General features: G+C 37.5%; 5 long non-coding RNA genes across 5 annotated transcripts; all 5 read left to right on the forward strand.

The window, feature by feature from the left end:
- The first annotated feature begins 122 nt into the window (after positions 1–122).
- Positions 123–2369, forward strand: LOC145229443 (uncharacterized). Its single transcript, XR_013860447.1, has 4 exons — positions 123–348; positions 872–995; positions 1308–1502; positions 2028–2369. It is a non-coding gene; the product is annotated as an uncharacterized LOC145229443 (long non-coding RNA).
- Positions 2370–12271: 9902 nt separating this feature from the next.
- LOC145229285 (uncharacterized) lies at positions 12272–13537 on the forward strand. Its single transcript, XR_013860411.1, has 3 exons — positions 12272–12387; positions 12700–12894; positions 13420–13537. It is a non-coding gene; the product is annotated as an uncharacterized LOC145229285 (long non-coding RNA).
- A 287-nt stretch (positions 13538–13824) lies between these two features.
- Positions 13825–15847, forward strand: LOC145229284 (uncharacterized). The gene is made up of 4 exons (XR_013860410.1): positions 13825–14050; positions 14574–14697; positions 15010–15204; positions 15730–15847. It is a non-coding gene; the product is annotated as an uncharacterized LOC145229284 (long non-coding RNA).
- A 286-nt stretch (positions 15848–16133) lies between these two features.
- Positions 16134–20496, forward strand: LOC145230702 (uncharacterized). Its single transcript, XR_013860737.1, has 8 exons — positions 16134–16360; positions 16884–17007; positions 17320–17514; positions 18040–18163; positions 18476–18670; positions 19189–19310; positions 19623–19817; positions 20343–20496. It is a non-coding gene; the product is annotated as an uncharacterized LOC145230702 (long non-coding RNA).
- Positions 20497–20747: 251 nt separating this feature from the next.
- On the forward strand, positions 20748–25665 carry LOC145230667 (uncharacterized). The gene is made up of 9 exons (XR_013860721.1): positions 20748–20973; positions 21497–21620; positions 21933–22127; positions 22653–22776; positions 23089–23283; positions 23802–23923; positions 24236–24430; positions 24956–25079; positions 25392–25665. It is a non-coding gene; the product is annotated as an uncharacterized LOC145230667 (long non-coding RNA).
- The last annotated feature ends 792 nt before the right edge of the window (positions 25666–26457 follow it).

Below are 26457 nucleotides of genomic sequence, written 5' to 3' on the forward strand. Positions count from 1 at the left end.
CAAGCGATTTAATCTGCAAGTCATGTTATTGCATTCTTAGCGGCACCTAACTGCGCACAAATTAGGGTTCAGTTGTATTACATGTGTGTGGATAGAAGTCTCTCATTGACTTATTTCTTTCAAGTCCGTTGACATTTTGTTATTTCTTTTCAGCTGTAAGAGCGCTGTACGATGTTTCCCACTAGGACACGACAGAATCTATTTTCTCGAGCATCATCCATTTACTAACGACGCATATCAGAAACCTGTGGGAAGCCGAACTCGATAATGTCTACCCGAAAACGAAAATATTCGTATGAACACCGCACTTGAAGGAATACACATGGTGCAGAACAAAAAAATAAAAAAGTAAGTCAAAGATAATGGTGGGAATTGGTGTTAATGAAACGAAGCCAACTCGACAAACAGAGAATTTGAAATATCTAAGTTTTATGGGGGGTTCGTGCTTAAGCAGCTTGTTTCCAAGTTTTGGGCCAAAGCGATGGTTTAATGGGCAGAGTTGTATATATAACTTAGCTAGGCGATCTTGTTACTACTTTAAGTTTATTTCTTTAAGCAGAAGTTTGGGATTGCAGGGGTTTTGCAAGTAAATAATTCTGGGGGAATTAGAAAAGGGTCACGGGATAGAGGTTTGGGATAAATGACATCTGTCTGAGTAACTTATACACACATAATTGTACGTTTTACGACATTTCGGAACATACGGAAAAATTATCGAAATTGCGGAAAATTAAATGAGTAATTAAAAAACATGTAAGCTGAAATTTAAACTTGTGGCATCGGAATAGCTAGTGTTCTGACAACCATGATTGTCTGTTATGTTCAAAACGTTGTTTCAGAGAACATTTATTTATCAATTTAATTTGTTTAGGTTATGAAGGCTTCAAGCAATCATCGTCAGCGTTAGCAAGCTGAGCTTCTTAGGAAAGAGAAACACACTGTTCGACGGTTGAGTGCAAACTTATGGAGCCAGAACACAAAGCGCAATCAATCAGGTTAGGTTCAATATGTTGATTGTCATGCTAACGAGTGGTACAGCGATATTGTCAGTAATACTTTGATGCTATTCATTTTGTTTACATTCTTGTAAAGATATGACAGTAAACCCCTGTCTAGCATTTTCAAACTGCCGTCGTGTGTGCATACTTTGGTTGCAAACCATTCAATCTGCAAGTCATGTTATTGCATTCTTAGCGGCACCTAACTGCGCACAAATTAGGGTTCAGTTGTATTACATGTGTGTGGATAGAAGTCTCTCATTGACTTATTTCTTTCAAGTCCGTTGACATTTTGTTATTTCTTTTCAGCTGTAGGAGCGCTGTACGATGTTTCCCACTGGGACATGACAGAATCTGTTTTGTCAAGCATCATCCATTTACTAACGACGCATATCTGAAACCTGTGGGAAGCCGAACTCGATAATGTCTACCCGAAAACGAAAAGATTCGAATGAACACCGTACATCGAGCAATACACATGGTGCAGAACAAAAAAATAAAAAAGTAAGTCAAAGATAATGGTGACAATTGGTGTTAACGAAACAAAGCCATCTCGACAAACAGGGGTTGTGAAATATCTTATTTTTTGGGGGTGGGTCGTGTTTAAGTAACGCTTGTACCTCGTTTCCAAGTTATAGTCCAAAGCGATGGTTTAATGGGCAGAGTTGTATATTTAACTGGACTGGGCGATCTTGTTACTACTTTAAACTTAGTTCTTTAAGCAGAAATTTGGGATTGCGAGGGTTTTGTAAGCAAATAATTCTAGTGGGAATTAGAAAGTGTCAAGGGATAGAGGTTTGGGATAAATGACATCTGCTTGAGTAACTTATACACACATAATTGTACGTTTTAAGACATTTCGGAACATACGGAAAAATTATCGAAATTGCGGAAAATTAAATGAGTAATTAAAAAAAGGAAATTTGGTCTTGTGGCATCGGGATAGCTAGTGTTCTGACAACAATGATTGTCTGTTATGTTCAAAACATTGTTTTACGTAATATTTATTGATAGATGACATTTGTTTAGGTTATGAAGGCTTCAAGCAATCATCGGCAGCGTTAGCAAGCTGAGCTTCTTAGGAAAGAGAAACACACTATTTGTCGGTTAAATGCAAACTATGGAGCCGAATACAAAGCACATTAAATCAGGTTAGGTTCAATATGTTGATTGCCATACTGACGAGTGGTACAGCGATATTGTCAGTACTACATTGATGCTATTTATTTTGTGTACATTCTTGCAATGGTATGATAGTAGACCCCTGTCTAGCATTTTCAAACTGTCGTCGTGTGTGCATACTTTGGTTGCAAACCATTTAATCTGCATGTCATGTTATTACATTATTAGCGGCACCTAACCGCGCACGAATTAGGGTTCAGTTGTATTATATGTGTGTGGATAGAAGTCTCTCATTGACTTATTTCTTTCAAGTCCGTTGACATTTTGTTATTTCTTTTCAGCTGTAAGAGCGCTGTACGATGTTTCCCACTGGGACATGACAGAATCTATTTTCTCGAGCATCATCCATTTACTAACGACGCATATCAGAAACCTGTGGGAAGCCGAACTCGATAATGTCTACCCGAAAACGAAAAGATTCGTATGAACACCGCACTTGAAGGAATACACATGGTGCAGAACAAAAAAATAAAAAAGTAAGTCAAAGATAATGGTGGGAATTGGTGTTAATGAAACGAAGCCAACTCGACAAACAGAGAATTTGAAATATCTAAGTTTTATGGGGGGTTCGTGCTTAAGCAGCTTGTTTCCAAGTTTTGGGCCAAAGCGATGGTTTAATGGGCAGAGTTGTATATATAACTTAGCTAGGCGATCTTGTTACTACTTTAAGTTTATTTCTTTAAGCAGAAGTTTGGGATTGCAGGGGTTTTGCAAGTAAATAATTCTGGGGGAATTAGAAAAGGGTCACGGGATAGAGGTTTGGGATAAATGACATCTGTCTGAGTAACTTATACACACATAATTGTACGTTTTACGACATTTCGGAACATACGGAAAAATTATCGAAATTGCGGAAAATTAAATGAGTAATTAAAAAACATGTAAGCTGAAATTTAAACTTGTGGCATCGGAATAGCTAGTGTTCTGACAACCATGATTGTCTGTTATGTTCAAAACGTTGTTTCAGAGAACATTTAACTTATTTGTCAATTTAATTTATTTAGGTGATGAAGGCTTCAAGCAATCATCGGCAGCGTTAGCAAGCTGAGCTTCTTAGGAAAGAGAAACACACTATTCGTCGGTTAAATGCAAACTATGGAGCCGAATACAAAGCACATTAAATCAGGTTAGGTTCAATATGTTGATTGCCATACTGACGAGTGGTACAGCGATATTGTCAGTACTACATTGATGCTATTTATTTTGTGTACATCCTTGTAATGGTATGACAGTAGACCCCTGTCTAGCATTTTCAAACTGTCGTCGTGTGTGCATACTTTGATTGCAAACCATTTAATCTGCAAGTCATGTTATTATAATACACTATTAGCGGCACCTAATTGCGTATAATACACTATTAGCGGCACCTAATTGCGTTCAAACTGTCGTCGTGTGTGCATACTTTGATTGCAAACCTATTTGCGCACGAGAACACGACGGAAACTGTTTTGTGGAGCATCATCCACTTTCCAATGACGCATATGAGAAACTTGAGAGAAGTCGAACTCGTTAATTTCTACTTGAAAATGAAAAGATTCAAATAGACATCGCACAAAAGGAAGCACACTGGGCGCTAAGCAGGAAAATACAAAAGTATTAAAAACAAAGGTGACAATCACGCAAACGAAACAAAACCAACTCGCAATACAGAGGTTTCAAAACATCATAGCTTTTGTTTTATGGGGTGAGGTTTGGGGCGCGAAAAAGGTTAGTGGTGTAAGCGAACGGTATGAGTGACTTATACACATATAATTTCAAATTTTCATGCATTTAGGAATATGCTGAAAAATTATCAAAATTGCGGAAGTATGGAAATTAGGGAAACAAAAGTGCAAAATTACTAAAATTAGATGAATAATTAAAAACATGTAAATTTGGTCTTGTGCTATCGGAATAGCTAAAAGACATTGTCGGGTATGATGAAGAGTTTAAGACATTGTTATGGGTAACATTTATTTATCGATTGCATTTCTTTAGGTTATGGAGGTTTCAAGCAATCATCATCAGCGTTTGCAAACCGAGCGGCTTATGAAGGAGAAGCACGCCGTTTGTCGATTGAATTCAAACTTTGGAGCCAGACCGCAAAACACATTGTACCAGGTATGATGAAAATGTTGACATACTGAAGAGTGGTACAGCGATATTATTAGAAAAACATTGATGCTATTTATTTTGTGTACGTCCTTACAATGGCTTGACAGTAAACTCTTGTCCTAAACTTTCAAACTGTCGTGTGTACACACTTTTGTTTGTAAACAATCCCAATTGATTTTTTTGCGTGTTGATGCACGTGTTTCACTGACTCATTTCTTTAAAGCGTGTTGTTATTTTGTCATTTCGTTCCAGCAGTTAGAACGCTGTACGACGACAGAATCTGCTTTGTGGATCATCATTCATTTACCAGTGACGCATACGAAGTGGAACTCGGAAATGTCAACTGGAAAATGAAAAGATTTACATGAATGCCGAACAAAAGGAAGCACACTTCAAACAGGAAAATAAAAAAGTAAGTAAAAGATAAAGGTGAAAACTGACGTAAACGAAACAAAGCCATCTCGCCAAACAGAGGTTTAAAACATCATATTTTTTATGGGTTGAGATGGGGTTCGTGTGCAACGCACGTACATTTTTTCCAAGTTATAGTCTAAAGCAGTGGTTCTCAACCTTCCGTGGACCGTGCACAGCCCCCTAAAGGTAACTTTTTGGCCTTGTGGCCCCCTTCAAGTAAAGCTGTAGGACCTGTGGCTCCCTTAAAAATGTAAATGACAATCTCGTGTTGGAATTCGTTACAAATTTCAGCTTTAAACAGGTCGGATAGATTAAACAAGAATCTGTAATCGTGACAAACCTCAACATAAACAAATATTCTGTGAAATAGTCGATTGAATTAGGGAATGAAGTAAAAAGAAAATGGCTTTTAGTGGGTGTTTCAGGTGAATCTACACCCAACCTGAGCTGCTTAGGGAAACAAAGGTACGAAATTGCGAAAAATTAATTGAGTAATTATAAAACATGTAAATTTAAACTTGTGGCATCGGAATAGCTAGTGTTCTGACAACAATGATTGTCTGTTATGTTCAAAACATTGTTTTAGGGAACATTTAACTTATTTGTCAATTTAATTTATTTAGGTGATGAAGGCTTCAAGCAATCATCGGCAGCGTTAGCAAGCTGAGCTTCTTAGGAAAGAGAAACACACTATTCGTCGGTTAAATGCAAACTATGGAGCCGAATACAAAGCACATTAAATCAGGTTAGGTTCAATATGTTGATTGCCATACTGACGAGTGGTACAGCGATATTGTCAGTACTACATTGATGCTATTTATTTTGTGTACATCCTTGTAATGGTATGACAGTAGACCCCTGTCTAGCATTTTCAAACTGTCGTCGTGTGTGCATACTTTGATTGCAAACCATTTAATCTGCAAGTCATGTTATTATAATACACTATTAGCGGCACCTAATTGCGCACAAACTAAGGTTCAGTTGTAATACATGTGTTTTGACACAAGTCTCTCATCGATTTATTACTTTCAAGCCTGTTGACATTTTGTTATTTCTTTTCAGCTGTAAGAGCACTGTACGATGTTTCCCACTGGGACATGACAGAATCTGTTTTGTCAAGGATCATCCATTTACTAACGACGCATATCAGAAACCTGTGGGAAGCCGAACTCGATAATGTCTACCCGAAAACGAAAAGATTCCAATGAACACCGCACTTGAAGGAATACACATGGTGTAGAACAGAAAAATAAAAAAGTAAGTCAAAGATATTGGTGACAATTGGTGTTAACGAAACGAAGCCATCTCGACAAACAGAGGATTTGAAATATCTAAGTTTTATGGGGGGTTCGTGCTTAAGCAGCTTGTTTCCAAGTTTTGGGCCAAAGCGATGGTTTAATGGGCAGAGTTGTATATATAACTTAGCTAGGCGATCTTGTTACTACTTTAAGTTTATTTCTTTAAGCAGAAGTTTGGGATTGCAGGGGTTTTGCAAGTAAATAATTCTGGGGGAATTAGAAAAGGGTCACGGGATAGAGGTTTGGGATAAATGACATCTGTCTGAGTAACTTATACACACATAATTGTACGTTTTACGACATTTCGGAACATACGGAAAAATTATCGAAATTGCGGAAAATTAAATGAGTAATTAAAAAACATGTAAATTTAAACTTGTGGCATCGGGATAGCTAGTGTTCTGACAACCATGATTGTCTGTTATGTTCAAAACGTTGTTTCAGAGAACATTTATTTATCAATTTAATTTGTTTAGGTGAGGAAGGCTTCAAGCAATCTTTGGCAGCGTTAGCAAGCTGAGCTTCTTAGGAAAGAGAAACACACTATTTGTCAGTTGAATGCAAACTATGGAGCCGAACACAAAGCACAATCAATCAGGTTAGGTTCAATATGTTGATTGCCGTACTAACGAGTGGTACAGCGATATTGTCAGTACTACATTGATGCTATTTATTTTGTGTACATTCTTGCAATGGTATGATAGTAGACCCCTGTCTAGCATTTTCAAACTGTCGTCGTGTGTGCATACTTTGGTTGCAAACCATTTAATCTGCATGTCATGTTATTACATTATTAGCGGCACCTAACCGCGCACGAATTAGGGTTCAGTTGTATTATATGTGTGTGGATAGAAGTCTCTCATTGACTTATTTCTTTCAAGTCCGTTGACATTTTGTTATTTCTTTTCAGCTGTAAGAGCGCTGTACGATGTTTCCCACTGGGACATGACAGAATCTATTTTCTCGAGCATCATCCATTTACTAACGACGCATATCAGAAACCTGTGGGAAGCCGAACTCGATAATGTCTACCCGAAAACGAAAAGATTCGTATGAACACCGCACTTGAAGGAATACACATGGTGCAGAACAAAAAAATAAAAAAGTAAGTCAAAGATAATGGTGGGAATTGGTGTTAATGAAACGAAGCCAACTCGACAAACAGAGAATTTGAAATATCTAAGTTTTATGGGGGGTTCGTGCTTAAGCAGCTTGTTTCCAAGTTTTGGGCCAAAGCGATGGTTTAATGGGCAGAGTTGTATATATAACTTAGCTAGGCGATCTTGTTACTACTTTAAGTTTATTTCTTTAAGCAGAAGTTTGGGATTGCAGGGGTTTTGCAAGTAAACAATTCTGGGGGAATTAGAAAAGGGTCACGGGATAGAGGTTTGGGATAAATGACATCTGTCTGAGTAACTTATACACACATAATTGTACGTTTTACGACATTTCGGAACATACGGAAAAATTATCGAAATTGCGGAAAATTAAATGAGTAATTAAAAAACATGTAAGCTGAAATTTAAACTTGTGGCATCGGAATAGCTAGTGTTCTGACAACCATGATTGTCTGTTATGTTCAAAACGTTGTTTCAGAGAACATTTATTTATCAATTTAATTTGTTTAGGTTATGAAGGCTTCAAGCAATCATCGTCAGCGTTAGCAAGCTGAGCTTCTTAGGAAAGAGAAACACACTATTCGTCGGTTAAATGCAAACTATGGAGCCGAATACAAAGCACATTAAATCAGGTTAGGTTCAATATGTTGATTGCCATACTGACGAGTGGTACAGCGATATTGTCAGTACTACATTGATGCTATTTATTTTGTGTACATCCTTGTAATGGTATGACAGTAGACCCCTGTCTAGCATTTTCAAACTGTCGTCGTGTGTGCATACTTTGATTGCAAACCATTTAATCTGCAAGTCATGTTATTATAATACACTATTAGCGGCACCTAATTGCGCACAAACTAAGGTTCAGTTGTAATACATGTGTTTTGACACAAGTCTCTCATCGATTTATTACTTTCAAGCCTGTTGACATTTTGTTATTTCTTTTCAGCTGTAAGAGCACTGTACGATGTTTCCCACTGGGACATGACAGAATCTGTTTTGTCAAGGATCATCCATTTACTAACGACGCATATCAGAAACCTGTGGGAAGCCGAACTCGATAATGTCTACCCGAAAACGAAAAGATTCCAATGAACACCGCACTTGAAGGAATACACATGGTGTAGAACAGAAAAATAAAAAAGTAAGTCAAAGATATTGGTGACAATTGGTGTTAACGAAACGAAGCCATCTCGACAAACAGAGGATTTGAAATATCTAAGTTTTATGGGGGGTTCGTGCTTAAGCAGCTTGTCTCCAAGTTATAGTCCAAAGCGATGGTTTAATGGGCAGAGTTGTATATGTAACTGGACTGGGCGATCTTGTTACTACTTTAAACTTAGTTCTTTAAGCAGAAATTTGGGATTGCGAGGGTTTTGTAAGCAAATAATTCTTGGGGGAATTAGAAAGTGTCAAGGGATAGAGGTTTGGGATCAATGACATCTGCTTGAGTAACTTATACACACATAATTGTACGTTTTAAGACATTTCGGAACATACGGAAAAATTATCGAAATTGCGGAAGTTTGAAAAATAGGGAAACAAAGGTACGAAATTGCTGAAAATTAAAGGAATAATTATAAAATATGTAAATTTAAACTTGTGGAATCGGAATAGCTAGTGTTCTGACAACAATGATTGTCTGGTATGTTCAAAACATTGTTTCAGGGAACATTTATTTATCAATTTAATTTGTTTAGGTGAGGAAGGCTTCAAGCAATCATCGGCAGCGTTAGCAAGCTGAGCTTCTTAGGAAAGAGAAACACACTATTTGTCGGTTGAATGCAAACTATGGAGCCGAACACAAAGCACATTAAATCAGGTTAGGTTCAATATGTTGATTGCCATACTGACGAGTGGTACAGCGATATTGTCAGTACTACATTGATGCTATTTATTTTGTGTACATTCTTGCAATGGTATGATAGTAGACCCCTGTCTAGCATTTTCAAACTGTCGTCGTGTGTGCATACTTTGGTTGCAAACCATTTAATCTGCATGTCATGTTATTACATTATTAGCGGCACCTAACCGCGCACGAATTAGGGTTCAGTTGTATTATATGTGTGTGGATAGAAGTCTCTCATTGACTTATTTCTTTCAAGTCCGTTGACATTTTGTTATTTCTTTTCAGCTGTAAGAGCGCTGTACGATGTTTCCCACTGGGACATGACAGAATCTATTTTCTCGAGCATCATCCATTTACTAACGACGCATATCAGAAACCTGTGGGAAGCCGAACTCGATAATGTCTACCCGAAAACGAAAAGATTCGTATGAACACCGCACTTGAAGGAATACACATGGTGCAGAACAAAAAAATAAAAAAGTAAGTCAAAGATAATGGTGGGAATTGGTGTTAATGAAACGAAGCCAACTCGACAAACAGAGAATTTGAAATATCTAAGTTTTATGGGGGGTTCGTGCTTAAGCAGCTTGTTTCCAAGTTTTGGGCCAAAGCGATGGTTTAATGGGCAGAGTTGTATATATAACTTAGCTAGGCGATCTTGTTACTACTTTAAGTTTATTTCTTTAAGCAGAAGTTTGGGATTGCAGGGGTTTTGCAAGTAAACAATTCTGGGGGAATTAGAAAAGGGTCACGGGATAGAGGTTTGGGATAAATGACATCTGTCTGAGTAACTTATACACACATAATTGTACGTTTTACGACATTTCGGAACATACGGAAAAATTATCGAAATTGCGGAAAATTAAATGAGTAATTAAAAAACATGTAAGCTGAAATTTAAACTTGTGGCATCGGAATAGCTAGTGTTCTGACAACCATGATTGTCTGTTATGTTCAAAACGTTGTTTCAGAGAACATTTATTTATCAATTTAATTTGTTTAGGTTATGAAGGCTTCAAGCAATCATCGTCAGCGTTAGCAAGCTGAGCTTCTTAGGAAAGAGAAACACACTGTTCGACGGTTGAGTGCAAACTAATGGAGCCAGAACACAAAGCACAATCAATCAGGTTAGGTTCAATATGTTGATTGTCATGCTAACGAGTGGTACAGCGATATTGTCAGTAATACTTTGATGCTATTCATTTTGTTTACATTCTTGTAAAGATATGACAGTAAACCCCTGTATAGCATTTTCAAACTGCCGTCGTGTGTGCATACTTTGGTTGCAAACCATTCAATCTGCAAGTCATGTTATTGCATTCTTAGCGGCACCTAACTGCACACAAATTAGGGTTCAGTTGTATTACATGTGTGTGGATAGAAGTCTCTCATTGACTTATTTCTTTCAAGTCCGTTGACATTTTGTTATTTCTTTTCAGCTGTAGGAGCGCTGTACGATGTTTCCCACTAGGACATGACAGAATCTGTTTTGTCAAGGATCATCCATTTACTAACGACGCATATCAGAAACCTGTGGGAAGCCGAACTCGATAATGTCTACCCGAAAACGAAAATATTCGTATGAACACCGCACTTGAAGGAATACACATGGTGCAGAACAAAAAAATAAAAAAGTAAGTCAAAGATAATGGTGGGAATTGGTGTTAATGAAACGAAGCCAACTCGACAAACAAAGAATTTGAAATATCTAAGTTTTATGGGGGGGGGGGGGGGGGGGGGTTCGTGCTTAAGCAGCTTGTTTCCAAGTTTTGGGCCAAAGCGATGGTTTAATGGGCAGAGTTGTATATATAACTTAGCTAGGCGATCTTGTTACTACTTTAAGTTTATTTCTTTAAGCAGAAGTTTGGGATTGCAGGGGTTTTGCAAGTAAATAATTCTGGGGGAATTAGAAAAGGGTCACGGGATAGAGGTTTGGGATAAATGACATCTGTCTGAGTAACTTATACACACATAATTGTACGTTTTACGACATTTCGGAACATACGGAAAAATTATCGAAATTGCGGAAAATTAAATGAGTAATTAAAAAACATGTAAATTTAAACTTGTGGCATCGGGATAGCTAGTGTTCTGACAACCATGATTGTCTGTTATGTTCAAAACGTTGTTTCAGAGAACATTTATTTATCAATTTAATTTGTTTAGGTGAGGAAGGCTTCAAGCAATCTTTGGCAGCGTTAGCAAGCTGAGCTTCTTAGGAAAGAGAAACACACTATTTGTCAGTTGAATGCAAACTATGGAGCCGAACACAAAGCACAATCAATCAGGTTAGGTTCAATATGTTGATTGCCGTACTAACGAGTGGTACAGCGATATTGTCAGTACTACATTGATGCTATTTATTTTGTGTACATTCTTGCAATGGTATGATAGTAGACCCCTGTCTAGCATTTTCAAACTGTCGTCGTGTGTGCATACTTTGGTTGCAAACCATTTAATCTGCATGTCATGTTATTACATTATTAGCGGCACCTAACCGCGCACGAATTAGGGTTCAGTTGTATTATATGTGTGTGGATAGAAGTCTCTCATTGACTTATTTCTTTCAAGTCCGTTGACATTTTGTTATTTCTTTTCAGCTGTAAGAGCGCTGTACGATGTTTCCCACTGGGACATGACAGAATCTATTTTCTCGAGCATCATCCATTTACTAACGACGCATATCAGAAACCTGTGGGAAGCCGAACTCGATAATGTCTACCCGAAAACGAAAAGATTCGTATGAACACCGCACTTGAAGGAATACACATGGTGCAGAACAAAAAAATAAAAAAGTAAGTCAAAGATAATGGTGGGAATTGGTGTTAATGAAACGAAGCCAACTCGACAAACAGAGAATTTGAAATATCTAAGTTTTATGGGGGGTTCGTGCTTAAGCAGCTTGTTTCCAAGTTTTGGGCCAAAGCGATGGTTTAATGGGCAGAGTTGTATATATAACTTAGCTAGGCGATCTTGTTACTACTTTAAGTTTATTTCTTTAAGCAGAAGTTTGGGATTGCAGGGGTTTTGCAAGTAAACAATTCTGGGGGAATTAGAAAAGGGTCACGGGATAGAGGTTTGGGATAAATGACATCTGTCTGAGTAACTTATACACACATAATTGTACGTTTTACGACATTTCGGAACATACGGAAAAATTATCGAAATTGCGGAAAATTAAATGAGTAATTAAAAAACATGTAAATTTAAACTTGTGGCATCGGGATAGCTAGTGTTCTGACAACCATGATTGTCTGTTATGTTCAAAACGTTGTTTCAGAGAACATTTATTTATCAATTTAATTTGTTTAGGTGAGGAAGGCTTCAAGCAATCTTTGGCAGCGTTAGCAAGCTGAGCTTCTTAGGAAAGAGAAACACACTATTTGTCAGTTGAATGCAAACTATGGAGCCGAACACAAAGCACAATCAATCAGGTTAGGTTCAATATGTTGATTGCCGTACTAACGAGTGGTACAGCGATATTGTCAGTACTACATTGATGCTATTTATTTTGTGTACATTCTTGCAATGGTATGACAGTAAACCCCTGTCTAGCATTTTCAAACTGCCGTCGTGTGTGCATACTTTGGTTGCAAACCATTCAATCTGCAAGTCATGTTATTGCATTCTTAGCGGCACCTAACTGCCCACAAATTAGGGTTCAGTTGTATTACATGTGTGTGGATAGAAGTCTCTCATTGACTTATTTCTTTCAAGTCCGTTGACATTTTGTTATTTCTTTTCAGCTGTAAGAGCGCTGTACGATGTTTCCCACTGGGACACGACAGAATCTGTTTTGTCAAGGATCATCCATTTACTAACGACGCATATCAGAAACCTGTGGGAAGCCGAACTCGATAATGTCTACCCGAAAACGAAAAGATTCGTATCAACACCGCACTTGAAGGAATACACATGGTGCAGAACAAAAAAATAAAAAAGTAAGTCAAAGATAATGGTGACAATTGGTGTTAACGAAAAAAAGCCATCTCGACAAACAGGGGTTGTGAAATATCTTATTTTTTGGGGGTGGGTCGTGTTTAAGTAACGCTTGTACCTCGTTTCCAAGTTATAGTCCAAAGCGATGGTTTAATGGGCAGAGTTGTATATTTAACTGGACTGGGCGATCTTGTTACTACTTTAAACTTAGTTCTTTAAGTAGAAATTTGGGATTGCGAGGGTTTTGTAAGCAAATAATTCTAGGGGGAATTAGAAAGTGTCAAGGGATAGAGGTTTGGGATAAATGACATCTGCTTGAGTAACTTATACACACATAATTGTACGTTTTAAGACATTTCGGAACATACGGAAAAATTATCGAAATTGCGGAAAATTAAATGAGTAATTAAAAAAAGGAAATTTGGTGTTGTGGCATCGGGATAGCTAGTGTTCTGAGAACAATGATTGTCTGTTATGTTCGAAACATTGTTTTACGTAATATTTATTGATAGATGACATTTGTTTAGGTTATGAAGGCTTCAAGCAATCATCCGCAGCGTTAGCAACCTGAGCTTCTTAGGAAAGAGAAACACACTGTTCGACGGTTGAGTGCAAACTAATGGAGCCAGAACACAAAGCACAATGAATCAGGTTAGGTTCAATATGTTGATTGTCATGCTAACGAGTGGTACAGCGATATTGTCAGTAATACTTTGATGCTATTCATTTTGTTTACATTCTTGTAATGATATGACAGTTAACTCTTGTCTAACATTTTCAAATTGTCGTCATGTGTGCATACTTTGATTGCAAGCGATTTAATCTGCAAGTCATGTTATTGCATTCTTAGCGGCACCTAACTGCGCACAAATTAGGGTTCAGTTGTATTACATGTGTGTGGATAGAAGTCTCTCATTGACTTATTTCTTTCAAGTCCGTTGACATTTTGTTATTTCTTTTCAGCTGTAAGAGCGCTGTACGATGTTTCCCACTAGGACACGACAGAATCTATTTTCTCGAGCATCATCCATTTACTAACGACGCATATCAGAAACCTGTGGGAAGCCGAACTCGATAATGTCTACCCGAAAACGAAAATATTCGTATGAACACCGCACTTGAAGGAATACACATGGTGCAGAACAAAAAAATAAAAAAGTAAGTCAAAGATAATGGTGGGAATTGGTGTTAATGAAACGAAGCCAACTCGACAAACAGAGAATTTGAAATATCTAAGTTTTATGGGGGGTTCGTGCTTAAGCAGCTTGTTTCCAAGTTTTGGGCCAAAGCGATGGTTTAATGGGCAGAGTTGTATATATAACTTAGCTAGGCGATCTTGTTACTACTTTAAGTTTATTTCTTTAAGCAGAAGTTTGGGATTGCAGGGGTTTTGCAAGTAAATAATTCTGGGGGAATTAGAAAAGGGTCACGGGATAGAGGTTTGGGATAAATGACATCTGTCTGAGTAACTTATACACACATAATTGTACGTTTTACGACATTTCGGAACATACGGAAAAATTATCGAAATTGCGGAAAATTAAATGAGTAATTAAAAAACATGTAAGCTGAAATTTAAACTTGTGGCATCGGAATAGCTAGTGTTCTGACAACCATGATTGTCTGTTATGTTCAAAACGTTGTTTCAGAGAACATTTATTTATCAATTTAATTTGTTTAGGTTATGAAGGCTTCAAGCAATCATCGTCAGCGTTAGCAAGCTGAGCTTCTTAGGAAAGAGAAACACACTGTTCGACGGTTGAGTGCAAACTTATGGAGCCAGAACACAAAGCGCAATCAATCAGGTTAGGTTCAATATGTTGATTGTCATGCTAACGAGTGGTACAGCGATATTGTCAGTAATACTTTGATGCTATTCATTTTGTTTACATTCTTGTAAAGATATGACAGTAAACCCCTGTCTAGCATTTTCAAACTGCCGTCGTGTGTGCATACTTTGGTTGCAAACCATTCAATCTGCAAGTCATGTTATTGCATTCTTAGCGGCACCTAACTGCCCACAAATTAGGGTTCAGTTGTATTACATGTGTGTGGATAGAAGTCTCTCATTGACTTATTTCTTTCAAGTCCGTTGACATTTTGTTATTTCTTTTCAGCTGTAGGAGCGCTGTACGATGTTTCCCACTGGGACATGACAGAATCTGTTTTGTCAAGCATCATCCATTTACTAACGACGCATATCTGAAACCTGTGGGAAGCCGAACTCGATAATGTCTACCCGAAAACGAAAAGATTCGAATGAACACCGTACATCGAGCAATACACATGGTGCAGAACAAAAAAATAAAAAAGTAAGTCAAAGATAATGGTGACAATTGGTGTTAACGAAACAAAGCCATCTCGACAAACAGGGGTTGTGAAATATCTTATTTTTTGGGGGTGGGTCGTGTTTAAGTAACGCTTGTACCTCGTTTCCAAGTTATAGTCCAAAGCGATGGTTTAATGGGCAGAGTTGTATATTTAACTGGACTGGGCGATCTTGTTACTACTTTAAACTTAGTTCTTTAAGTAGAAATTTGGGATTGCGAGGGTTTTGTAAGCAAATAATTCTAGGGGGAATTAGAAAGTGTCAAGGGATAGAGGTTTGGGATAAATGACATCTGCTTGAGTAACTTATACACACATAATTGTACGTTTTAAGACATTTCGGAACATACGGAAAAATTATCGAAATTGCGGAAAATTAAATGAGTAATTAAAAAAAGGAAATTTGGTGTTGTGGCATCGGGATAGCTAGTGTTCTGAGAACAATGATTGTCTGTTATGTTCGAAACATTGTTTTACGTAATATTTATTGATAGATGACATTTGTTTAGGTTATGAAGGCTTCAAGCAATCATCCGCAGCGTTAGCAACCTGAGCTTCTTAGGAAAGAGAAACACACTGTTCGACGGTTGAGTGCAAACTAATGGAGCCAGAACACAAAGCACAATGAATCAGGTTAGGTTCAATATGTTGATTGTCATGCTAACGAGTGGTACAGCGATATTGTCAGTAATACTTTGATGCTATTCATTTTGTTTACATTCTTGTAATGATATGACAGTTAACTCTTGTCTAACATTTTCAAATTGTCGTCATGTGTGCATACTTTGATTGCAAGCGATTTAATCTGCAAGTCATGTTATTGCATTCTTAGCGGCACCTAACTGCGCACAAATTAGGGTTCAGTTGTATTACATGTGTGTGGATAGAAGTCTCTCATTGACTTATTTCTTTCAAGTCCGTTGACATTTTGTTATTTCTTTTCAGCTGTAAGAGCGCTGTACGATGTTTCCCACTAGGACACGACAGAATCTATTTTCTCGAGCATCATCCATTTACTAACGACGCATATCAGAAACCTGTGGGAAGCCGAACTCGATAATGTCTACCCGAAAACGAAAATATTCGTATGAACACCGCACTTGAAGGAATACACATGGTGCAGAACAAAAAAATAAAAAAGTAAGTCAAAGATAATGGTGGGAATTGGTGTTAATGAAACGAAGCCAACTCGACAAACAGAGAATTTGAAATATCTAAGTTTTATGGGGGGTTCGTGCTTAAGCAGCTTGTTTCCAAGTTTTGGGCCAAAGCGATGGTTTAATGGGCAGAGTTGTATATATAACTTAGCTAGGCGATCTTGTTACTACTTTAAGTTTATTTCTTTAAGCAGAAGTTTGGGATTGCAGGGGTTTTGCAAGTAAATAATTCTGGGGGAATTAGAAAAGGGTCACGGGATAGAGGTTTGGGATAAATGACATCTGTCTGAGTAACTTATACACACATAATTGTACGTTTTACGACATTTCGGAACATACGGAAAAATTATCGAAATTGCGGAAAATTAAATGAGTAATTAAAAAACATGTAAGCTGAAATTTAAACTTGTGGCATCGGAATAGCTAGTGTTCTGACAACCATGATTGTCTGTTATGTTCAAAACGTTGTTTCAGAGAACATTTATTTATCAATTTAATTTGTTTAGGTTATGAAGGCTTCAAGCAATCATCGTCAGCGTTAGCAACCTGAGCTTCTTAGGAAAGAGAAACACACTGTTCGACGGTTGAGTGCAAACTTATGGAGCCAGAACACAAAGCGCAATCAATCAGGTTAGGTTCAATATGTTGATTGTCATGCTAACGAGTGGTACAGCGATATTGTCAGTAATACTTTGATGCTATTCATTTTGTTTACATTCTTGTAAAGATATGACAGTAAACCCCTGTCTAGCATTTTCAAACTGCCGTCGTGTGTGCATACTTTGGTTGCAAACCATTCAATCTGCAAGTCATGTTATTGCATTCTTAGCGGCACCTAACTGCCCACAAATTAGGGTTCAGTTGTATTACATGTGTGTGGATAGAAGTCTCTCATTGACTTATTTCTTTCAAGTCCGTTGACATTTTGTTATTTCTTTTCAGCTGTAGGAGCGCTGTACGATGTTTCCCACTGGGACATGACAGAATCTGTTTTGTCAAGCATCATCCATTTACTAACGACGCATATCTGAAACCTGTGGGAAGCCGAACTCGATAATGTCTACCCGAAAACGAAAAGATTCGAATGAACACCGTACATCGAGCAATACACATGGTGCAGAACAAAAAAATAAAAAAGTAAGTCAAAGATAATGGTGACAATTGGTGTTAACGAAACAAAGCCATCTCGACAAACAGGGGTTGTGAAATATCTTATTTTTTGGGGGTGGGTCGTGTTTAAGTAACGCTTGTACCTCGTTTCCAAGTTATAGTCCAAAGCGATGGTTTAATGGGCAGAGTTGTATATTTAACTGGACTGGGCGATCTTGTTACTACTTTAAACTTAGTTCTTTAAGCAGAAATTTGGGATTGCGAGGGTTTTGTAAGCAAATAATTCTAGTGGGAATTAGAAAGTGTCAAGGGATAGAGGTTTGGGATAAATGACATCTGCTTGAGTAACTTATACACACATAATTGTACGTTTTAAGACATTTCGGAACATACGGAAAAAATATCGAAATTGCGGAAAATTAAATGAGTAATTAAAAAAAGGAAATTTGGTCTTGTGGCATCGGGATAGCTAGTGTTCTGACAACAATGATTGTCTGTTATGTTCAAAACATTGTTTTACGTAATATTTATTGATAGATGACATTTGTTTAGGTTATGAAGGCTTCAAGCAATCATCGGCAGCGTTAGCAACCTGAGCTTCTTAGGAAAGAGAAACACACTGTTCGACGGTTGAGTGCAAACTAATGGAGCCAGAATACAAAGCACAATCAATCAGGTTAGGTTCAATATGTTGATTGTCATGCTAACGAGTGGTACAGCGATATTGTCAGTAATACTTTGATGCTATTCATTTTGTTTACATTCTTGTAAAGATATGACAGTTAACTCTTGTCTAACATTTTCAAATTGTCGTCATGTGTGCATACTTTGATTGCAAGCGATTTAATCTGCAAGTCATGTTATTGCATTCTAAGCGGCACCTAACTGCGCACAAATTAGGGTTCAGTTGTATTACATGTGTGTGGATAGAAGTCTCTCATTGACTTATTTCTTTCAAGTCCGTTGACATTTTGTTATTTCTTTTCAGCTGTAGGAGCGCTGTACGATGTTTCCCACTGGGACATGACAGAATCTGTTTTGTCAAGCATCATCCATTTACTAACGACGCATATCAGAAACCTGTGAGAAGCCGAACTCGATAATGTCTACCCGAAAACGAAAAGATTCGTACGAACACCGCACTTGAAGGAATACACATGGTGCAGAACAAAAAAATAAAAAAGTAAGTCAAAGAAAATGGTGGCACTTGGTGTTAATGAAACGAAGCCATCTCGACAAACAAAGAATTTGAAATATCTAAGTTTTATGGGGGGTTCGTGCTTAAGCAGCTTGTTTCCAAGTTTTGGGCCAAAGCGATGGTTTAATGGGCAGAGTTGTATATATAACTTAGCTAGGCGATCTTGTTACTACTTTAAGTTTATTTCTTTAAGCAGAAGTTTGAGATTGCAGGGGTTTTGCAAGTAAATAATTCTGGGGGGAATTAGAAAAGGGTCACGGGATAGAGGTTTGGGATAAATGACATCTGTCTGAGTAACTTATACACACATAATTGTACGTTTTACGACATTTCGGAACATACGGAAAAATTATCGAAATTGCGGAAAATTAAATGAGTAATTAAAAAACATGTAAATTTAAACTTGTGGCATCGGAATAGCTAGTGTTCTGACAACAATGATTGTCTGGTATGTTCAAAACATTGTTTCAGGGAACATTTATTTATCAATTTAATTTGTTTAGGTTATGAAGGCTTCAAGCAATCATCGGCAGCGTCAGCAAGCTGAGCTTCTTAGGAAAGAGAAACACACTATTTGTCGGTTGAATGTAAACTATGGAGCCGAACACAAAGCACATTAAATCAGGTTAGGTTCAATATGTTGATTGCCATACTGACGAGTGGTACAGCGATATTGTCAGTACTACATTGATGCTATTTGTTTTGTGTACATTCTTGCAATGGTATGGTAGTAGACCCCTGTCTAGCATTTTCAAACTGTCGTCGTGTGTGCATACTTTGGTTGCAAACCATTTAATCTGCATGTCATGTTATTACATTCTTAGCGGCACCTAACCGCGCACAAATTAGTGTTCAGTTGTATTACATGTGTGTTAATACAAGTCTATCGTTGACTTATTTCTTTCAAGCCTGCTGTCATTTTGTTATTTCTTTTCAGCTGTAAGAGCGCTGTACGATGTTTCCCACTGGGACATGACAGAATGTGTTTTGTCGAACATCATCCATTTACTAACGACGCATATCAGAAACCTGTGGGAAGCCGAACTCGATAATGTCTACCCGAAAACGAAAAGATTCGAATGAACACCGTACATCAAGCAATACACATGGTGCTGAACAAAAAAACAAAAAAGTAAGTCAAAGATAATGGTGACAATTGGTGTTAACGAAACAAAGCCATCTCGACAAACAGGGGTTGTGAAATATCTTATTTTTTGGGGGTGGGTCGTGTTTAAGTAACGCTTGTACCTCGTTTCCAAGTTATAGTCCAAAGCGATGGTTTAATGGGCAGAGTTGTATATTTAACTGGACTGGGCGATCTTGTTACTACTTTAAACTTAGTTCTTTAAGTAGAAATTTGGGATTGCGAGGGTTTTGTAAGCAAATAATTCTAGGGGGAATTAGAAAGTGTCAAGGGATAGAGGTTTGGGATAAATGACATCTGCTTGAGTAACTTATACACACATAATTGTACGTTTTAAGACATTTCGGAACATACGGAAAAATTATCGAAATTGCGGAAAATTAAATGAGTAATTAAAAAAAGGAAATTTGGTCTTGTGGCATCGGGATAGCTAGTGTTCTGACAACAATGATTGTCTGTTATGTTCAAAACATTGTTTTACGTAATATTTATTGATAGATGACATTTGTTTAGGTTATGAAGGCTTCAAGCAATCATCGGCAGCGTTAGCAAGCTGAGCTTCTTAGGAAAGAGAAACACACTGTTCGACGGTTGAGTGCAAACTAATGGAGCCAGAACACAAAGCACAATCAATCAGGTTAGGTTCAATATGTTGATTGTCATGCTAACGAGTGGTACAGCGATATTGTCAGTAATACTTTGATGCTATTCATTTTGTTTACATTCTTGTAAAGATATGACAGTTAACTCTTGTCTAACATTTTCAAATTGTCGTCATGTGTGCATACTTTGATTGCAAGCGATTTAATCTGCAAGTCATGTTATTGCATTCTTAGCGGCACCTAACTGCGCACAAATTAGGGTTCAGTTGTATTACATGTGTGTGGATAGAAGTCTCTCATTGACTTATTTCTTTCAAGTCCGTTGACATTTTGTTATTTCTTTTCAGCTGTAAGAGCGCTGTACGATGTTTCCCACTAGGACACGACAGAATCTATTTTCTCGAGCATCATCCATTTACTAACGACGCATATCAGAAACCTGTGGGAAGCCGAACTCGATAATGTCTACCCGAAAACGAAAATATTCGTATGAACACCGCACTTGAAGGAATACACATGGTGCAGAACAAAAAAATAAAAAAGTAAGTCAAAGATAATGGTGGGAATTGGTGTTAATGAAACGAAGCCAACTCGACAAACAGAGAATTTGAAATATCTAAGTTTTATGGGGGGTTCGTGCTTAAGCAGCTTGTTTCCAAGTTTTGGGCCAAAGCGATGGTTTAATGGGCAGAGTTGTATATATAACTTAGCTAGGCGATCTTGTTACTACTTTAAGTTTATTTCTTTAAGCAGAAGTTTGGGATTGCAGGGGTTTTGCAAGTAAATAATTCTGGGGGAATTAGAAAAGGGTCACGGGATAGAGGTTTGGGATAAATGACATCTGTCTGAGTAACTTATACACACATAATTGTACGTTTTACGACATTTCGGAACATACGGAAAAATTATCGAAATTGCGGAAAATTAAATGAGTAATTAAAAAACATGTAAGCTGAAATTTAAACTTGTGGCATCGGAATAGCTAGTGTTCTGACAACCATGATTGTCTGTTATGTTCAAAACGTTGTTTCAGAGAACATTTATTTATCAATTTAATTTGTTTAGGTTATGAAGGCTTCAAGCAATCATCGTCAGCGTTAGCAAGCTGAGCTTCTTAGGAAAGAGAAACACACTGTTCGACGGTTGAGTGCAAACTTATGGAGCCAGAACACAAAGCGCAATCAATCAGGTTAGGTTCAATATGTTGATTGTCATGCTAACGAGTGGTACAGCGATATTGTCAGTAATACTTTGATGCTATTCATTTTGTTTACATTCTTGTAAAGATATGACAGTAAACCCCTGTCTAGCATTTTCAAACTGCCGTCGTGTGTGCATACTTTGGTTGCAAACCATTCAATCTGCAAGTCATGTTATTGCATTCTTAGCGGCACCTAACTGCCCACAAATTAGGGTTCAGTTGTATTACATGTGTGTGGATAGAAGTCTCTCATTGACTTATTTCTTTCAAGTCCGTTGACATTTTGTTATTTCTTTTCAGCTGTAGGAGCGCTGTACGATGTTTCCCACTGGGACATGACAGAATCTGTTTTGTCAAGCATCATCCATTTACTAACGACGCATATCTGAAACCTGTGGGAAGCCGAACTCGATAATGTCTACCCGAAAACGAAAAGATTCGAATGAACACCGTACATCGAGCAATACACATGGTGCAGAACAAAAAAATAAAAAAGTAAGTCAAAGATAATGGTGACAATTGGTGTTAACGAAACAAAGCCATCTCGACAAACAGGGGTTGTGAAATATCTTATTTTTTGGGGGTGGGTCGTGTTTAAGTAACGCTTGTACCTCGTTTCCAAGTTATAGTCCAAAGCGATGGTTTAATGGGCAGAGTTGTATATTTAACTGGACTGGGCGATCTTGTTACTACTTTAAACTTAGTTCTTTAAGCAGAAATTTGGGATTGCGAGGGTTTTGTAAGCAAATAATTCTAGTGGGAATTAGAAAGTGTCAAGGGATAGAGGTTTGGGATAAATGACATCTGCTTGAGTAACTTATACACACATAATTGTACATTTAAAGACATTTCGGAACATACGGAAAAAATATCGAAATTGCGGAAAATTAAATGAGTAATTAAAAAAAGGAAATTTGGTCTTGTGGCATCGGGATAGCTAGTGTTCTGACAACAATGATTGTCTGTTATGTTCAAAACATTGTTTTACGTAATATTTATTGATAGATGACATTTGTTTAGGTTATGAAGGCTTCAAGCAATCATCGGCAGCGTTAGCAACCTGAGCTTCTTAGGAAAGAGAAACACACTGTTCGACGGTTGAGTGCAAACTAATGGAGCCAGAATACAAAGCACAATCAATCAGGTTAGGTTCAATATGTTGATTGTCATGCTAACGAGTGGTACAGCGATATTGTCAGTAATACTTTGATGCTATTCATTTTGTTTACATTCTTGTAAAGATATGACAGTTAACTCTTGTCTAACATTTTCAAATTGTCGTCATGTGTGCATACTTTGATTGCAAGCGATTTAATCTGCAAGTCATGTTATTGCATTCTAAGCGGCACCTAACTGCGCACAAATTAGGGTTCAGTTGTATTACATGTGTGTGGATAGAAGTCTCTCATTGACTTATTTCTTTCAAGTCCGTTGACATTTTGTTATTTCTTTTCAGCTGTAGGAGCGCTGTACGATGTTTCCCACTGGGACATGACAGAATCTGTTTTGTCAAGCATCATCCATTTACTAACGACGCATATCAGAAACCTGTGAGAAGCCGAACTCGATAATGTCTACCCGAAAACGAAAAGATTCGTACCAACACCGCACTTGAAGGAATACACATGGTGCAGAACAAAAAAATAAAAAAGTAAGTCAAAGAAAATGGTGGCACTTGGTGTTAATGAAACGAAGCCATCTCGACAAACAAAGAATTTGAAATATCTAAGTTTTATGGGGGGTTCGTGCTTAAGCAGCTTGTTTCCAAGTTTTGGGCCAAAGCGATGGTTTAATGGGCAGAGTTGTATATATAACTTAGCTGGGCGATCTTGTTACTACTTTAAGTTTATTTCTTTAAGCAGAAGTTTGAGATTGCAGGGGTTTTGCAAGTAAATAATTCTGGGGGGAATTAGAAAAGGGTCACGGGATAGAGGTTTGGGATAAATGACATCTGTCTGAGTAACTTATACACACATAATTGTACGTTTTACGACATTTCGGAACATACGGAAAAATTATCGAAATTGCGGAAAATTAAATGAGTAATTAAAAAACATGTAAATTTAAACTTGTGGCATCGGAATAGCTAGTGTTCTGACAACAATGATTGTCTGGTATGTTCAAAACATTGTTTCAGGGAACATTTATTTATCAATTTAATTTGTTTAGGTTATGAAGGCTTCAAGCAATCATCGGCAGCGTCAGCAAGCTGAGCTTCTTAGGAAAGAGAAACACACTATTTGTCGGTTGAATGTAAACTATGGAGCCGAACACAAAGCACATTAAATCAGGTTAGGTTCAATATGTTGATTGCCATACTGACGAGTGGTACAGCGATATTGTCAGTACTACATTGATGCTATTTGTTTTGTGTACATTCTTGCAATGGTATGGTAGTAGACCCCTGTCTAGCATTTTCAAACTGTCGTCGTGTGTGCATACTTTGGTTGCAAACCATTTAATCTGCATGTCATGTTATTACATTCTTAGCGGCACCTAACCGCGCACAAATTAGTGTTCAGTTGTATTACATGTGTGTTAATACAAGTCTATCGTTGACTTATTTCTTTCAAGCCTGCTGTCATTTTGTTATTTCTTTTCAGCTGTAAGAGCGCTGTACGATGTTTCCCACTAGGACATGACAGAATGTGTTTTGTCGAACATCATCCATTTACTAACGACGCATATCAGAAACCTGTGGGAAGCCGAACTCGATAATGTCTACCCGAAAACGAAAAGATTCGAATGAACACCGTACATCAAGCAATACACATGGTGCTGAACAAAAAAACAAAAAAGTAAGTCAAAGATAATGGTGACAATTGGTGTTAACGAAACAAAGCCATCTCGACAAACAGGGGTTGTGAAATATCTTATTTTTTGGGGGTGGGTCGTGTTTAAGTAACGCTTGTACCTCGTTTCCAAGTTATAGTCCAAAGCGATGGTTTAATGGGCAGAGTTGTATATTTAACTGGACTGGGCGATCTTGTTACTACTTTAAACTTAGTTCTTTAAGTAGAAATTTGGGATTGCGAGGGTTTTGTAAGCAAATAATTCTAGGGGGAATTAGAAAGTGTCAAGGGATAGAGGTTTGGGATAAATGACATCTGCTTGAGTAACTTATACACACATAATTGTACGTTTTAAGACATTTCGGAACATACGGAAAAAATATCGAAATTGCGGAAAATTAAATGAGTAATTAAAAAAAGGAAATTTGGTCTTGTGGCATCGGGATAGCTAGTGTTCTGAGAACAATGATTGTCTGTTATGTTCAAAACATTGTTTTACGTAATATTTATTGATAGATGACATTTGTTTAGGTTATGAAGGCTTCAAGCAATCATCGGCAGCGTTAGCAACCTGAGCTTCTTAGGAAAGAGAAACACACTGTTCGACGGTTGAGTGCAAACTAATGGAGCCAGAACACAAAGCACAATCAATCAGGTTAGGTTCAATATGTTGATTGTCATGCTAACGAGTGGTACAGCGATATTGTCAGTACTACTTTGATGCTATTCATTTTGTTTACATTCTTGTAAAGATATGACAGTTAACTCTTGTCTAAGATTTTCAAATTGTCGTAATGTGTGCATACTTTGATTGCAAGCGATTTAATCTGCAAGTCATGTTATTGCATTCTTAGCGGCACCTAACTGCGCACAAATTAGGGTTCAGTTGTATTACATGTGTGTGGATAGAAGTCTCTCATTGACTTATTTCTTTCAAGTCCGTTGACATTTTGTTATTTCTTTTCAGCTGTAGGAGCGCTGTACGATGTTTCCCACTAGGACACGACAGAATCTATTTTCTCGAGCATCATCCATTTACTAACGACGCATATCAGAAACCTGTGGGAAGCCGAACTCGATAATGTCTACCCGAAAACGAAAATATTCGTATGAACACCGCACTTGAAGGAATACACATGGTGCAGAACAAAAAAATAAAAAAGTAAGTCAAAGATAATGGTGGGAATTGGTGTTAATGAAACGAAGCCAACTCGACAAACAGAGAATTTGAAATATCTAAGTTTTATGGGGGGTTCGTGCTTAAGCAGCTTGTTTCCAAGTTTTGGGCCAAAGCGATGGTTTAATGGGCAGAGTTGTATATATAATTTAGCTAGGCGATCTTGTTACTACTTTAAGTTTATTTCTTTAAGCAGAAGTTTGGGATTGCAGGGGTTTTGCAAGTAAATAATTCTGGGGGAATTAGAAAAGGGTCACGGGATAGAGGTTTGGGATAAATGACATCTGTCTGAGTAACTTATACACACATAATTGTACGTTTTACGACATTTCGGAACATACGGAAAAATTATCGAAATTGCGGAAAATTAAATGAGTAATTAAAAAACATGTAAATTTAAACTTGTGGCATCGGAATAGCTAGTGTTCTGACAACAATGATTGTCTGGTATGTTCAAAACATTGTTTCAGGGAACATTTATTTATCAATTTAATTTGTTTAGGTTATGAAGGCTTCAAGCAATCTTTGGCAGCGTCAGCAAGCTGAGCTTCTTAGGAAAGAGAAACACACTATTTGTCGGTTGAATGTAAACTATGGAGCCGAACACAAAGCACATTAAATCAGGTTAGGTTCAATATGTTGATTGCCATACTGACGAGTGGTACAGCGATATTGTCAGTACTACATTGATGCTATTTGTTTTGTGTACATTCTTGCAATGGTATGGTAGTAGACCCCTGTCTAGCATTTTCAAACTGTCGTCGTGTGTGCATACTTTGGTTGCAAACCATTTAATCTGCATGTCATGTTATTACATTCTTAGCGGCACCTAACCGCGCACAAATTAGTGTTCAGT

This window comes from Phallusia mammillata, chromosome 5 (assembly GCF_965637545.1).
Source record: "Phallusia mammillata chromosome 5, kaPhaMamm4.hap1.1, whole genome shotgun sequence".
Classification (NCBI taxonomy): Eukaryota; Metazoa; Chordata; class Ascidiacea; order Phlebobranchia; family Ascidiidae; genus Phallusia; species Phallusia mammillata.